General features: G+C 39.5%; 1 pseudogene; it reads right to left on the reverse strand.

Annotated features, from left to right (window-relative positions):
* Positions 1 to 3202: 3202 nt before the first annotated feature.
* On the reverse strand, positions 3203 to 8296 carry LOC132996204 (CD209 antigen-like; annotated as a pseudogene).
* Between the last annotated feature and the right edge of the window lie 8931 nt (positions 8297 to 17227).

Consider the following 17227-nt stretch of genomic DNA (forward strand, 5'->3'; position numbering starts at 1 on the left):
TGTACTGGGAAAATTATTTTTGGACTATTTTTTTTGTGGCCCATGTACAGCACATAAAGACAACCTGAATTGTTTGGCTGGTATTAATTATCAGTCTTATAAACTGTATAAATATTGATTAAAAATTCTCAGGGCACAGAGAAAAATGGGAAAATGTCATGATAATAATAGATTTCTGTCCTGAAATACCTGGTGGATGAATGTTTGTAGACTTCCAATTTGAGAGAGTCATTTGAGAGGTTCATCCACTGATCAGCCATTAACTTTATATAAAAAATGGGCAACATAACTGCTACCCAAAACCGAATCCAAATCATTTGGATCTCCCCCTGGTGTCTGGTATAGGTCATGAACCCCACCTTCTCTACGTAAGTGGATGGGACACAGGCGTGCGTGTGTGTGTGTGTGTGTATGTGCTATTCTCAGTGTAAAGTCTAACCTACCATTCTTTTGTTCCCCTTTCTTTCTTCTTTATACTTTTGAGGCTGAGCCTTTTTATGGCACCTTTCATTTGAGATGTGAGAGTTGCTCCCTGAAGGCTGTGGGCCAAACTAAGATATCTCCACCTACCTGTTTGATCGGGTACTGTAGTGGAGATTCTAGACAGACAAACAGCACCTGGATGCATACGTTCACATGTGCGTGTGTGTGTGTGTGTGTGTGTGTGTGTGTGTGTGTGTGTGTGTGTGTGTGTGTGTGTGTGTGTGTGTTTGTGTGTGTGTGCGATAGACTCCCTCTTCCAGGCGGTGTGTGAAGGAAGTCTGGAGAGGAATGACTAGGATGTCCATGGGAGTGCCAGGTCATAGGGTGGAGGAGATTTAGGTGATAAAGAGATCAGACTCCTCTTCTTTCAACACTGTATACTGTTTATCAATTTAGGTGTTTATGTTATCAAGCAGAGTGGGTTGAGCTTTGATCCTGTGGTACCATGATGATAAATGTAGGTCAGAGTAGCTTTCTCAGTATTATGACCGACCATAACAATCTTTAAAAATGCATATATATTCACTGCCACTATATGTCAGACTAGAGCACCAGCTTCTTGGACCTCAACCTCACTGGTGAGATGTGCAAATTGGAAGTGCAGAAGAATGCATGTTCATTTATGACCAGAAAGGCCTGTAACATAATTATCTTTATCTATTCATGCTCGCACAATGTTTTAAAGATGATTCTGAACATGTATTTTGATCCTGACATTGGGCGAGAGGCGGGGTTCTTCCTGGACAGGTCACTAGTGTATCGCAAGTATGACATACATAGTAAATAACCATTCACACTCAAATTGACACCTATCATCAATTTATTGTCTTCAATTTACCTTACCCCAATCTGCATGTCTTGGTACTGTGGGGGGAAGCCGGAGGAAACCCTCCCAGAAACAAGTAGAGCATTTAAAAACCCCAGTCAACCCTGGATTCAGGAAGAAAACCTTTTGAGGTTAGACCACTGACAACTGTACCACCTAGCCCCTGCTCCTTGAGAACAACTGCCATAATTAATACCGTCTAAAGATTTAGTGTATAATATCTATACACAATACCTCATGTGCAGTTTCCAAGGTTCTTCTACATACTGATGAACTCTCAGAGTGATTTATTTCACAAATTGTAGAAAGTGAATTATCAAATCAGCAATCAGTTAATTGTATGCTTGAAAATGTAAAATTTGTTTATTTAGAATGCAAAATGGAATTGAATTGTAAGCACAGCACAGACTTTTTTTCACATGTACATCTCAATAGTAAAAGCACCAATTCAATGGACATTTATTATGCAGTAGTAATAGAGTATAGTCTATGTTTATGACTAAGGCTGTTATCCCTGAATCTGTGTTATCCACACGTGCAGTTTGTCCTAGTGGTCACACCAGAAGCAACAACAACTGAGTACAAAATAGCCAACATCAGTAAAGTAACACTTTAAGAATACAGCACATGGGAAGTGCATTCATTAGTCATAGAGTCAGTGTGTACAGATATCTTTGGAAACCTCAGTCCCCCTTTAACCAAGCTGTTCCAAACAATTTACGTCAACCTGTGTCTGCTCCACTTTTATCAGCTGGGTCTGCTGCTGTATCCAACTTAATAATACATTACTCACTGCGCATCACTCCATTTCAAGATTTAGCCGTGAGCAATGCTGTGACCCTTTGTGTAAGATGGTCACACGATATACAATATCTAAGCAAACACCGACTTTGTTTACATGGGCATCAATATTCCAACATTAACCTGATTAAGAAAGCAGTCTTAATCAGTGTAAACTTTTTTTTCTGAAAACTCAGCCGGAATAAGGTCTTACAAAAGGGCATAGCATCAATCGAAATGAGAGTTTTATTCAACCTAACGCAAGGTTTACACCAGACATGGAAGCGCCTCGCAGCGCCAAGTATAGCCAGGCGCCTCCTTTCCGCCACCCCATTCCACAATTGTGCTGTTCACATCGGCTGCAATGCGCAGCGCCGAGTGCGCCATGCGCCCTGCACCGATGGCTTCGGCTTCAAGTCTCCTTTTTCCGCTCGCCGCAAGTGTATCGCGCCAGGAAACACGCTGAAAAATTGTTTTAAACGATATAAATGACATATTTTATATTATATAAATTATCAAATATGCATCCCATACTCTGGATTTCCCTTCTGTTGTCCTGTAGTTTAAAGTTCCCAGATCATCATTTACCCCTGAACCCCACAATTACGGGCTGACTGGCAATGAGAATGGGGCTGTGAGAGTTTGTCTTTCACAGCATTTTGGGAAATTGACATTCAACAGTTACCAGCTGCTTGAATATGCATTTTCCCAGGATGGCTGCCACTATGAAGATGGAGGGAGAAAGTAGTATGCTATAAATTTTAAGAGGAATGGATATTATGTTGGGGTATGGATGGGCGCAAATATTGCAATGGGGATATTTTCAAAAAGGTTGCGGAAAAGTCAGATGTATGACGCAGTATTTATATTCTTAACGCAACTCATCAAAACACCATGATCAAATGATTGTCTTATTCTGAATAAGTTCAATATTTGGAATATAGGTGTCAATGTAAATTTAGTCACTGTGATTAATATTGTAATTATTTACAATTTACCGACAGCAGTCCCCAATGTTTATTCTCTCTACACAGAGTGATTATCAAGATTATAGTTATTAGTGTCAGGCACGTAGCCAACTGTAACCAGAGAACTGCCCATACAGGAAAAACACTACATTTCACAGATCCAGTTTTGTTCTAAAGTACAGTTCTCATCATTCCATTCTCCTTTCCCTGACGCACGGTGCCAGAACTCCACACAGTCCTGGTCCGTCCCCTTATGGCTGTTGGGCTGGCCTGCACCCCAGAACCTGAATAACAAGGAGAGACAGCCACAAAAAGAATTAATGCTGCCCTGTCATTGGCTACAAGAAGTAAACATTACTTACTTTTTGTTTCGTATATAAAATGAGATGTGCGTTGACTTTCTTACGCTAAGGTCATTGGTGTCCCGTCCACCCATTTCCACTCGTCCTCTACTCCTTCATCAGCCAATCCAATCCAGACTTCTTTGTCATTTTCAAACAAGCCATTGATGAAGTTCTATGTGGGAAGCATGGTGTAATTAAAAGTTATTGAGGTCTGTTTGTTTTCCACAAATGAAGATGCACCAATATTAGAAAAACTGACTTAAATATTTTACATTAAGTTATACAGAGCAGCCCCAAGTTTGTCTCCTATTCCATTGCTATCAGCTGATCAAATACAATTTATTAAGGAACTAAATAAGTAAACAAGTTATTTTCTATCAAATATAGAGCTAAAAACTTAGATTATACTGTACTCTTGTGTGGAAACTAGTGTCACGTGTCAATAATTATAGTATCTATAGTACTATAGTATAGTATAGTATTATAGTATCAAATGAAGGATTCCCATTAAGGGAACTGATAACCACAATTGTGTGTAATGTGTTTGGACTGTGGTACTCCTGAGGTATATTCTCTTTGTGGATTCATTCTATGAGCAAACCCTTTCACATACTCCGATATGAAAATGTTAATTAGTTGAGCTGTAACAATGTAAAATACTCTTAGATGAATATGGTGACATTTTAGCACGTGGCAGTGCAGATGATCAACATCCTGGATTATGATAACAACTAGATTGCTTAGACATACAATATGCCAATTTATATTTTACTGTCAATGTAATATGACAATCCCTTCATCGTTACAATTGTCATTCCTGTTCCCTTTATCTCTGTCATATATATGGTGTAAAAGAATAGTGTTTTTTTTCCCTGTTGAATGGCTCGTTTTTTCAGAGAAATTGCCTGTAAAATGATCCTAGTGATGTTTTACTACTGTGTTTCATCTTAATTGTATGATTTGTTGTGCATTACCCTAGAATTTTATTATTTCATTACTTTATATTTACATCTGGAGTATTTCGTCTCCATGGAGGCCGCCATATTTTTTCAGTAGCCCAAACTGGACAAACTAAACACCTTTTGAGTTTTTACTTTAACTGATATCTACCATAGGTTCTCTTTCTTGTTTGGAAGGGGAAGGTGAGGTGAGGGCTATTCAACTGCAACATGAAACTTTCCCAGAAGATGTCACTAAATTCTACAGGCTGAACCTTTAAGGGGAAGCGATGTCGCATGTTGTTAAATCCTATGAGGCAAACAGATTTGTGAATAAGGACTTTACAAGTGAAACTTGATTGGTTGATCGATGATCCTCACGGAAAAACGCACCATTTCATTTTGGCTTGTGATGATTGCCAGGTCAGCTCCTTTGCTTTGACAGTATTCTCTGCTTTTCTGCCAGGTTTTCTTGCCATTAGAAGTGTAGTAGCAGCTGCTCTCGAACTTCTGCCATCCATCGACACACTTCTTATCTGTACATGTGAGATATTGATTCGACAATAATCAAGTAGTGAGACAAAAGTGTAAAGCGCTGAGATGAAACCTTAACATATAGGATTTTTGGACAGTTCTCTCTACGTACCTTGCATTGTCTTGTTCATTTTGTCAACTAGGCCCTGGAGATAATCTCTCTCGGCAGTCAGGTTGCTGATTTTCACCATCAGCAGTTCTCTCTCTGCAGTCACATTATTAGGGTCCGAGCACCTCCGGTGGGAGGCCCTATTGAAATTGTAAGGATTATTATGAGCTTGGTGAATGGTCTTTTTGAGGGCTTTCCCCTGCTCAAAAATGTTTTAAAGTTTGAAATAAGGTAGAAATGTGTGAAAATGTAGGTATTCTGAAGTATTTGGAAATAGGCTCAAAATAGCTCAACAGCGCCACCTACGGATAAGCCCCTCATTTAGCATTTACCATTCCTCACGAAAAAAAAGATGGATGTGTATCGTGACCAGATGCACAAAAAAGTCTCTCAGTGCATTATGAAAAACGCAACAGGAAGCCCGCCATTTTGGATTCAGTGGCCATTTTGGCCATATTTCACATTTTTACTTTAATGTACTTGTCTTAGAGCTTTCATCCTATCAAATTAAAATTTAGATGAGTCTAATCAGAACAAAATGGAGTACTAAAGTTATCAAAAGATCAACTTTTCGTCAGAGCGCGTGACCGTGGCGTGGCGTCAAAGTTTGATTAAACGCCATCAAAACACGGGCGTCTGTATCTCGGACATATTTGGTCTGATTCAGTCCAAACTAGACACATAAGACAAGAGTTGCGACCTGATGACATCAACACAGAAATCGTGACTTAAAATTACAGCGCCTCCTGGTGACAGCAGGAAATGTCTTGTTTTTGGTACGTTTTACACTTGGAAGTATTCCTTCTCATCCACTTTTCGAAACCATGTCAAACTGTGTCAAATGGGTCTCAAGACATTGATTATGAAGATATAAGATAACTGTGACTTTTCGTCAAACGCCATATTAATGGCGTGGCATCAAAGTTCATCAACTCGCCATGACACACGAAATCGCTGTAACTTCCGTGTTCATGGGTCCATCTCCCTCAAACTACATGTGTGTATCAACAGCCCCCCCCCCTGAAGACTGACAGATGGGTTTAAGGAATGGGCGTGGCAAAATAACTTACTAGCGCCCCCTAAAGAGCAGCCCAGGCACTACAATTGGCCTACATCTACAAAAATCGACGTCAAAGTTTGACTACACGCCATCAAAACACGAGCTTCTGTATCTCAGGCGTATTTGGTTCAATCTAGTTCAAACTAGACGTGTAAGACAAGAGTCGCGACCTGAAGACATCTGCAAATACACCATGACTTGAAATCACAGCGCCACCTACTGGCTACAGGAAGTGAAGCGTTTATCCTTGCCCCAGTGCGCAAATGCATGCAACGCACAGACGAGCGCTTGGTCATTGAACGCTCTCTCTTCCCCGACCGCAACAGACTTGAAACCGCGCGTGTGCTCGGGCCCGTTAGTGCTACAACATAGCCCTAGTTTAAGCTGCTTTCAAGCTCTTTTTTTCCCGAAGCCGTCATATTGTAATGAAACCCCAATATGTTTGTTACTTTTTTAAGAAACTTGCAAGTTTTCTGAAGATGGTCTGTTTCTCTCGTTAGCCTTTGGTTAGTGTTTGCTAGCGTGTCCTTTTCACCAGTAGATGCCTTGTATCTCTCCTGTAAATGTTCTATGTCTTTAATCAATTCATTGTAACTCATCTGCAGTTTCTCTTTAGATCTGTTGACATTATTGAATTGGTTATGTAAATTGTCCCTCTCCCTGGTCACCGAGTCATGACTGCCCTGTAACTCATCTTTACGTTTGACCACTGTGTCATATTGTATTTGTAACAGCTCTTTGGCTGCAGACAAGACATTGTAATTGGTATCCAACCGGCTTTTACTGGCTCTCAGCTGTTCAATGTTTTTGTTCAAAGCACTGGTAGTGGTCTCTAACTGGCCTTGGCTGAGCTTAGCATAGTTTGTTCTTTTCTTCACTCAGCAAATTGTTATTTTTCTCTATTTGGTCTCTCTTTTGAGATAAAACATTGTTATTTCTCTGTAACTGAATTTGTTTTGCTTCAATATCCTGCTTATCTTTCTGCACTGACTTCAGGCTGTCCTGCAGGTTCTCTTTCTCTTTGTCGATGACTTTTACATTGTCTTGATGTTGTTTTTCGGCTTTTTGATCTGCCAGAGAGGAGAGAGATTGTTGTCAATCAATAGATTCACCAACACAATTTGGCAACTTTTTAAACACACACAAAGACATGTACTCACAGTGGATGCTCTGACCTATGATACCGGCCAGCATGAGAACACAGAGGAGCCCGAGGCAAACTGTGGCAACCCTGTAGGAGCTGTTCCTCAACACAAACTCTGAGCGAGAGCGGAAACAGAAACTTGAATTTCATGAAGTGATCTTGGGAACTTGCGTTTTTGTGTTTCATCTGGTTTGAATCTGACTAGGATTGCAAAATACTGTCCAGAAGATACATTTCTAGCGATATTTGTAAACAAAAATCGTTGTTAGTAAAATGTTATTATAGAAATAGACATCATCATCATATGTTATTATTGTTAAGTTATCTACAAACAAAATATTACATAAAACATAAATATCTTAATACTGTATAATTTGTCCAACATAAAGACAAACCAAATGATCTTTCAGGAGAATAATGACTACAACTTGAGTTGGGTGATTGAATCATTTCTCATGGCAAAATGTTTTATATTATCTATATTTTTTACACCCAATGATTTAGAAATTAAATCAATAAATACGTAGACAGGAGTGGTAAGTCCTGGAGGTTAAATATCAGAAAAATCAAACCACTTAATTTCATGAATGCCATATTCTATAAATGCTGCTCTGTTTTTTGCAATACTGCCAATATTAACGAAATACAACGAAAGATATATAATAAATTAAAAAAATATATATATACATGTTACAGAACCATACCTAAATATATTTATATATATATATATATATATATATATATATATATATGTTTGATATGTTTCTGGTGATCAGCAAGATTTGAATTCCAATTTTCACTTTACTCTATGTTTTACAGTGACTCCTGAGCAAAATGCTTCTTAATGTGTGCAAAGCTCTGTATTGACTTATTATTATGAATGAATTGCAAATTTAGCACAGGTTTGAAAAGATTTTAAAATTGCAAAAGAAACTACATTCAATTTGACTCTCTCGTGGTATACATCATAATCTTGACAATAATAAAGGCTCTTATATCGTTACCTGAAATGCGGGGGCTGCTGCCATCCCCGAGAAACTGCTTATAGCCGATTTTACTGTCTTCAATGTCCATGTTTGTCACAGTCGAAGCATGGTACTGGACAGTCATCTTCACAATGGAGACTTTGTAAAAAAAAATAAACAGTTGCATTAGATTCTGAAATAGCTCAGTGTTCAGTATAATTCCTATAAAAGCAGTGTCCCTTCATTTATTTTCTTTATTGTGGCCTCAAGTAAGTTTACATTTCCATGTCTTGATTCTAGAAAAAGTGCAAAAGAGGATAATATTAAATTACACTTCAAGAATATAAGAGAAACAAATAAACCTTACCTGTGTTTGGAGAGATGGTAACAGTCAAAGAATTGTAATGTGGAGAAACACTTTCTTTGAGATCATGGGTAATAAAGGAATGACTCTCACTTGTAATGAAAGCTCTACACAAAGCAGCAGAAGAACCTATTTGACAATTCCACAACATGAAGCACATAAAAAGATTTTGAGAAAGAACTAAATGCAGATGCCATAAATATGCTAAATGGGCAGTTTTCATTGCCCTCCCTTTGATTTCTTCAAGTTTCACTGCAGCATCCATTTCCTGATTCAGTGACACATAATATGTCCAAGTTGAGTTTCTTTCCAGAAACAGGAATGAAAAAAACAATAGGTTCACTATCAGTTACAGCAGTAAGTTAATGTTGTAGGTGTCTCAAAATGCAAACATTCCTGTTTAGTTTTTGTATCATCAAAATGCAGTCTTCACCCCACAAGTGTCTATCCACATAAACTTGCACCCAGGGTTCGAATTATCTTTTTGTCTCTAAGGGGGTCTCTATCTCATAAAAAAGTTGGCGCACCGCACACATAGCCTACCAAGGCTATACAATTAAATAGCCTAGGCGCGAGCAGCGCTTTTGCGGACGGTAGGCATAGGCTGTATACAACTTGACGCACGCACACAACAGACAGAGACATTTTTGTACAGAAATTGATTTATTTTAATTAATTTCAATATATTATTGATTGTAATAGTCCATATATATTTCATTTCATTACTGCCAAATCGGAGAGGAAACCCATATTTTCTGATCCTAAATATTCTACTATTTTTTGTTTTTTTGGCTGTAAACCCGAAACTTGTCAGGGCCGAATATGAATTCGGCGCCGGTGGCCTTTTTTTCAGTGGCATAACTGACCGTGATGTTTCTTTTAGATGTAGATGTATTTATCTCAAAAGCATGTTAAGCTAAAAGCACACAACCTCTTCTGACTTTATGACCTGTCAAGTTGTTCGTATCTACTATGCAATTTGCTCCAGCCTAGTGGTGTGGTGGTGAAGTGCAGTCATGCTGCGTTCATGGGCGTCAGGTAGGCTACGGTCTGGCTATGTCCCGTGGTATGGTATCCTATTTTAATTTAACGTCTTAATGGTAAGGGACCACACAGGGATGGATAATGAGCGTTTTTTAACATTAAATTACAATGTCATATATGGCAAACACCTTCAGATCAGGGCTGCAACTAACGACTATTCTGATAGTCGATTAGTCACCGATTATTGAAACGATTAATCGACTTATCGGATTATGAATGAAACAAATTATCAATTGCTCTTATTTAGCAAACAGCTTTTAAATTTTGCTTGAGGTTGTTCAAAGCATGTGATGACTGAAAATAAAGACAATAAAGGTCAATACTTCATTAATAAAAAATGTCTTTTAATAAACTTTAATTAACTTTAATAAAAGAAAAATCAAGCCTTTTTCCATTTAAAACCAAGGACAGGCAAAGTGCTAATAAAAAAATATTAATATAAAATCAAGAATCCATTTTTCCTGTTAACAAAAATGACAGGGAAAATAACAGCAATATAAACATCCACAAACCAAACTACAGTCTTCTTCGGACTAAATAATTGTGATAAAAAAAAGACGTTTGTCAGGCAATAGGATAACATTTCGCTTTTAAACTCCTTAAAAAAAAGTTTAAACCATATTTTTGCAATGGATTCTAGAATCCTGCGCACAGGTATATAAGTGTATATATAACATCTGACAGAGGCGAGTCCGCATCGTCTCCGTTACGAAGTCACACGTGACTCCTCCTCAAATGTGCGTGTCCTGCTTCCATGGAGAGCAGGTCCGCCGCAACAAATACTGCAGGTAGTTTTTTTTTCGGGCTGTTAAGAGTGAAGTTTTCCCGAACTTTTGACTTCCTGGTAGGCGATGGACCATGTTCTGTCGCTATTGCACATGCGCGGCTATTGCACATGCGCGGCTTTCAGAGATAGGAAGGTAGTGAGATGACTCACTCCTCAGCTACTTCCATCAGCAATCCGGTAAAACGACTTTTAGTTCAGCTGCACGGCACGAGAAACACGCACTATGACGTAACCAACGATTCATTGACGAGTAAATTAGACTATTTTATCATCGATTTTTGTAGACGACGTTGACTAATCGTTGCACCCCTACTTCAGATATGAGAGACCCCCTCAGATTTTTGACTTTGTTGCTTTCATGGGAGCTAGTCCTCTCTCTCTGGGAGCTCAGCCCCCTCTGGCTCCCACGTAATTCGAACACTGCTTGTCCATGTGTAAAGCAATAGTTTAATTTAAAAAAAAAAATTTAAATTTTTTTTTTTTTTTTAAATCCCAAAAATTATTTGGGGGGGCTGAAGAACATTTTAGGGGGGCTTCAGCCCCCCTAAAACAGGCCTAACGACGCCCCTGTCTCTGCTCATGGCCTGTTTCAGGTAACCATGGATCACACGCATGCTGTAGAAGTAGCGACAACCCAGCACAACAGCTGGAACTAGCGCTATCCCCCACCAACACATGGTGATGACAAAACACAGAACTGGTAGAGGAGAGATATGGAGTGTGAACATTAAAACAACCCACTCAAACAAGCACAAAGCTGAGGGCAACAACACATTTCAACTAAACAGTGCATGCAATTAAATCTGTAATACTGCAATCGATCTTTCACACTCGATTATTAAGATGTGTCTTAAAATGAAAAGCACAGACCGCTGATCTTTCATATAGTTGGTCTTTCATATAGATGCTAGGTCAATACCAGATGGCCACAAAAATTTGAAATAGAGCCATTGTATATTATTGTACAATACTGACTTATTTGCAATTTTAGAGTTCTGAATTCAGACTTATTTTTGCATTTTTTAGGTTTAACTAGATCTCTTTAAACCAATATTCCTGATCTTATTTCAAGATTTCTGGACTAAAATGACAGTGAACAAACTGACAGCTTTTAAAACATCTTAACAAATGAAAATAATTTACTGCACTGGCAATCAAATTTGCTTGTTTTGAGTAAAACCTGTGTACATCTGCACAGTTTGGCTTCTGAGTTGACAGGGCACTGTGCACTGGGGCTCGGGGCTCCTGATCTCTATTCTTGCAGTTATATGGTAAATGGTCTATGTATATTTATATAGAAGCTTTTTCTAGTCTTAATGACCACTCAAAGCGTTTTACAGTTTAGTTCTGTCATTCACCCATTCACCCATTCACATTCACAAAGTGCATCTAGTGTATGTGCAGCACTTTCTCTAGCACATATCACCCACACACCACCAGCACAGCCGTCATGGGCCATTTGAGGTTCAATGTCTTGTCTTAGGGCACTTTGGCCCGCAGAATGGGGGAGACTGAGATCGAACTGCCGACCTCCTGAGCCACATCGCGTTATACATTTTTCAAAGCTGCAGAAGCGATCACAGAAACATGTAAAGAAAGTTACCTGTAATAGCAGCATAGAGCAAGAGACTCTCAGGGTGATGTCTCAAGCCTCTGAATGCAGTGTCTGGTATCATCTCCATCAGCCCCTCATAGAAGATCCGCTTCACTTCCTCTTCGTCCACTGGCTTAAACTCACGCACAACTATGCTTTGCACTCCATTCTGACGTACATTTTTAAACATGTTCTCCTCAACTTTTGGTACTTTTTGGTGCATGGGATGCAGCTTGCATAAGATACAGGTAAAACAAATACCTAATCTGCTCTGAAAAGGCACACAGGAGGCAAAACGGAGGAAAAACACGAGTTAGTAACTTAAAACAAAACAAGAACACGAGAGATAATCAGGAAACGCACTACCGAACAAGACGTAATTAAATGGCAGAGTAGTGGAGTCAAGAACAGGCTTGTAAGGGGGAGGTTGATGAATGAGTCAGAGCAGGTGTGCCATGCCCGGAGGTAAAAAAAGTACAGAAATATTAACTCAAGTAAAAGTACCTTTACTTTGATGAAATTTTACTTAAGTACAAGTAAAAGTGCCCATCTAAAAATCTACTCAAGTAAAAGTAAAAAGTAGTTAATTTAAAATGTACTTTTAGTTAACAGCAATCCAGCACAGCTGAAGAGTCAGTCGCAGGCAGCCGAGGCAGGTAGGCCAGTATTGAGTTTCAGGGATAGTTTTTTGATATTCTGAAAGGAGTTCAGCAGATCCATATTGACTGAGACACAGGCTAGGTATTGTTTTTTACTCAGTAACAGATGCAATTCCCAATGTAGCGAAGTACAATACTTCAGTCAAAATCTACCTAAGTAAAAGTAAAATTACCCCTTTCAAAAACTAGTCAAATAATAACAAAGTACAGAAAAAAACTACTCAATTACAGTAACGTGAGTAAATGCAATACGTTACTTTACACCTCTGGCCTTGCCTGCTGCAGAGTAGAAGCCAGCCTTAGGGTTGACATTCAAAGCAGGGGGAAGTTTAAGCTTCACCATACAGGGATTAATAATGCGTTCAATCTCATATGGGCCAATGTACCTGGGTGTTAAGGACCATCCCACTCCAGGTGTGAAGTACCCATTGGTGACCCCCACACAGCGGAAACCCAGACGCTGGTAGAGGTGGTAGGCAGCTGGTGTGTACGCTGTGGTTCCCAGCACAACGGTAGAGTAACTGTGAGCAGCAGCAAAGTCCAGAACTTTTAGACCCTGCTGGCCCACTGCTGCCACGAGACCCACCACTTTGTCTTCGAGCACTGCAACCCACAGACAGGAGTCTGAGGTGGAGGGCAAGGACACAATGTGAAACATGGTGCATAAAAGATATGAAAATAATCAGGGGGAAAAAATCATCTATTTTAGAACACGTAACATGTAAGAGGGGGAATATCAGAAGAACAGCTGGTCGTCTCTGTTAAAATGAGAAATCTGGAGCATCTTGCTAAATTATAATTTTGTATAAGCTTTTCAAATAATGTCGTATTCAATCTTTTGGCTCATCAGCGCCACACTATCATAAATATCAAAACTCTGAATCAATTGTGCAACAAATTGAATCTATTCTGTAGAAGGAATCAGACCGATTTGGAAGAAATTGCCTCTTTTTTGGAGGAGGAAGTGTTTGGTAGTGATGTTCCAGGGTAACTACTATTCAAATAGGTTTGTATTTTCTCAAGAAACAATGAGATTTGTTTAAGCCTGTGGATCTAGCATGCATGGATAAAACTACTTGCTGGTTACTTTAGAGTATTATTTCCCCTACTTTTAAATCACAACTTTATCCTCAAAATATTGCGACTTTATTCTCAAAGGGTGATGTCTCTAGCCTCTGAATGCAGTGTCTGGTATCATCTCCATCTGCCCCTCATAGAGGATCCGCTTCCCTTCCTCTTCATCCACTGCCTTAAACTCACGCACAACTATGCTTTGCACTCCATTCTAAAGCACATTTTTAAACATGTTCTTCTCAATTTTTGGTACCTTTTGCTCCATGGGATTGAGCTTGCATAAGATACAGGATAACAAATACCTAAAGTGTGACCACTGTCAACTTTGTTAAGCAAACATCTGGGGGTTTTGGGAGTGTGGTCAGTGAGCTTTCTACAGATAATCTCCTGGGGATTTGTGTAGGTTTGTCACACTCATTTGTCTGACTACACCCACTTAACATAAACCCAAACATGCGTTCCTCACAGGCAGACAAAGAGACAGCAGCGCAATCTTAGATGGTCAGTAAGGCCCTGAAATCTATGTTTCTCTCGTTCTGCCAATGTTAGAAATTGATGATGACAAAAACCACCAGTATTTTCGAATGTCCGCCAGGATGTTTTATGATTTGCTCTGCTGGATTAGCCCACTGATGATACACCACACATTCCCTAATACTACCGCTACACTGCCCCTACAGGTCATTGCATCTGACGTATGTGTAGCGTTCATTTCTGAGGACCTGCACAACCGATGCTCCAAATGGACGAAGGACATGTGAGACAGCCATCATGCACACACATACGCGTAGTTAACGGCAAGTATATCTATGGCCTAATGTGATTATGTTTTTCTCAGTACCAAGTAACGTAAGGGACAGCTGGCCAATAGAGGGCGATAGGGCACCGCCTTCTTAAAGACAAAAAGGAAAACGATGATTGTGATAATTTCGTTAATTATCATAATAATCATCATTATTATCGTACTGATGGATGACATTTTATCTGTTCAGCTGCCCCTGCATTGTGATTTAAATTCAGTCATTACTTCATATTTACTATTCCCAGTTACTCTACATTATTTTAACACTTGACATGGTAGCTGGGTTAAGTTGTTAGCCTCTACAAAAAATTGAAGGTACTTCACATGTTTTGTGTCTTTTTGTCGAGAGTCTGAGGGAGCTTCACTGTGAGGACTGGTTATCTGGAAAGACTTGAGCAGGGGCCAACGAAGAGCTAGCTGTTAATGGTCAGTACTGCCAAACTAAGGGGTGTTACACCTCTGATGTTCCTGGTCTGAGTGATGAAAGGAAATGGTGGTGATGAAGAGTGAAACAGTATGTGGTTCACGGGAATTCTTAAGCTACCATTCATCTGCAAATTGCTTAAGATCTAAACAGGAAGAAGACAGAAGCAAGATTTGATTGAATACAATTAGAAAGATGTTACTGTGGCTGAAGATCCATGAGCTCTTCAAAGGGGATTTAACTGTAACACTGTGATGTTATCATAATTTCCACAGAATGAAAATAGACTAGGACGATGACGGCAGAAGGCAAGGGGCTCGGAGGAGGCAGGGAAACTGGCAGAGCGTGACTCATTTCTAGTCCACAAACTCTCCAAGGGTCTGTTGAGATCAACAAGAATCATCGTACATCAGACAAGACCGAACATGCCAAATGTGGCATGAGGTCAGATTCTATATTTAACTGTGATGACGCCTTTTGATTGTCAAAAAGAGACACAAAATGGAAAGGACAGTCAATGGAGGTTATGATTATCTCCAAAAACTATTTCAGTGGGTTCTGAAAAGAGGCGCTCATCCCTTCATGTTAAAGCCACTCTGCAAAATTGTACAGCTTCATTATACCTCTCATCTAGCCCTCCCTCTGTACTGGCTCCACAATTTTTCAGTCTAAACTTGAACTGCCTTTAATAGCGGCATCACATGTCCTTGTCAGTTAGCAGTTGTATCTGCTTTTAATTTTTTGACAGATAAAACATTTTCTGCTTTTCATCATGCCTGTGTGTTGGGTTCAGACTGACTGAAGATTTATCAGAACCAGGAGAATTTCTTTTCATCCATGCAGCTATGTCATTTGTTATCTAGAATTGCAGCAGCAAGATTGATAGCTTGTTTTCAACCTAATTTAGCCTCTGATTTAGAAAACTCAAAAGGCATCCAGACCATTCCAGGAGACTGATTTTCTTTATGGGGAAAAAATTTGAACCATGCAAAGTGTGTACTGTCAGCCACAAGAGGAGGTTAATGCATTCTATTTAATACCAACGAAATCTGACTGGGCAACACATACCTTTGGAAAAGATGGAGCAGTGTCAGAATAGTTTGCTAGTCCAGTCTATTCTCATGTGTTTGGCTGAAAGTGTGAAAGTTAAACAATTCAACTGCAGCATTACAGAAATGAATGGTTTTTGTCTGATCAAACTTCAAAATAATAATCTAGACAGAGGCATTCATCCCCAGGCGATCCGGGAGGTAGTGATCTCTGTAGCTGTTTAAAACTTCAGTCATTTATGTTAATGTTTCTGCTCTCACTAGAAAGGAGAAGAGAGAACTGGATCAGAGCCAGGAACACAACAGTTCTCTCAATCACACTGCAGGGAAACAACTGGCCTTGTTATGTTTGTTAGAGAGCGCTGGATTGAGTCGAAGGCCCGGGAGACAGAGGCTGTTCCGTTTGTGCTGAGTGGGCTACAGTGTGAAGGCCTCTATCCGTCAGTTCCCTGTTCCCCCACCATGCCTCTGGTCAAGATGTGTTTGCTTCAAACTGTCTGTATTGCAACCAGAGAGTACAACACAGTGATGTGTCTCCATTAGTTGCAATCCAGTGCATTAGATAAGAAATGAAATAAGATTAGATTGGAGAGAGTACTTTAACCCAGACAAATGTTCACACCCATACAAACTTTAAGTCTCTTCTTAAACATGGGCTACCACTTTAAGGGAAAAGTAGTACAAAGAGTGGTTTTATTTTAAACAGTTGAACAGATGAGTAAATCTGACCATCCAATGAGTTACCCTCATCTCAGCTGATCATGTGTGTCACTTTCTGTTCTGTTAACAATATGCTTCAAAGTCAAGTCAAAGTCAACTTTATTGTCAATTCTTCCATATGTACAGGACATACACAGGGTTGAAATGCTGTTTCTCTCTGATTCCCAGTGGGAACATAAGTAGACAGAACATATAAGGTGGATAGGATTTATCCAGAAATGGCTCAAAAATGGATTGAGAGCAACAATGGGCTAAAGGCCCCAAGCTCAACAGACTCTCCAGCCATGTCTATAGACATTTTCAGACATGAATGTGTCCGGGCTTTCTCTGACTTTCGACTTTCACACATGAACAATGCATCAGGAGATTCACCATTGATTTGTTGAGTTATTTCGTAACAACAAATAAATCTACGGAGCATTTCATGGGACACATAAGATCCTACAGGGTGACCAGCAACAAAGCCAATTGTCATTCCCAAACACCACATCACCTCCACCTACTGGGCACAGCATATCTAAAGCTGAGGCTAACATCAATCTCCGATTCCACATCCAAC

Source organism: Limanda limanda, chromosome 2 (assembly GCF_963576545.1).
Source record: "Limanda limanda chromosome 2, fLimLim1.1, whole genome shotgun sequence".
Taxonomy (NCBI): domain Eukaryota; kingdom Metazoa; phylum Chordata; class Actinopteri; order Pleuronectiformes; family Pleuronectidae; genus Limanda; species Limanda limanda.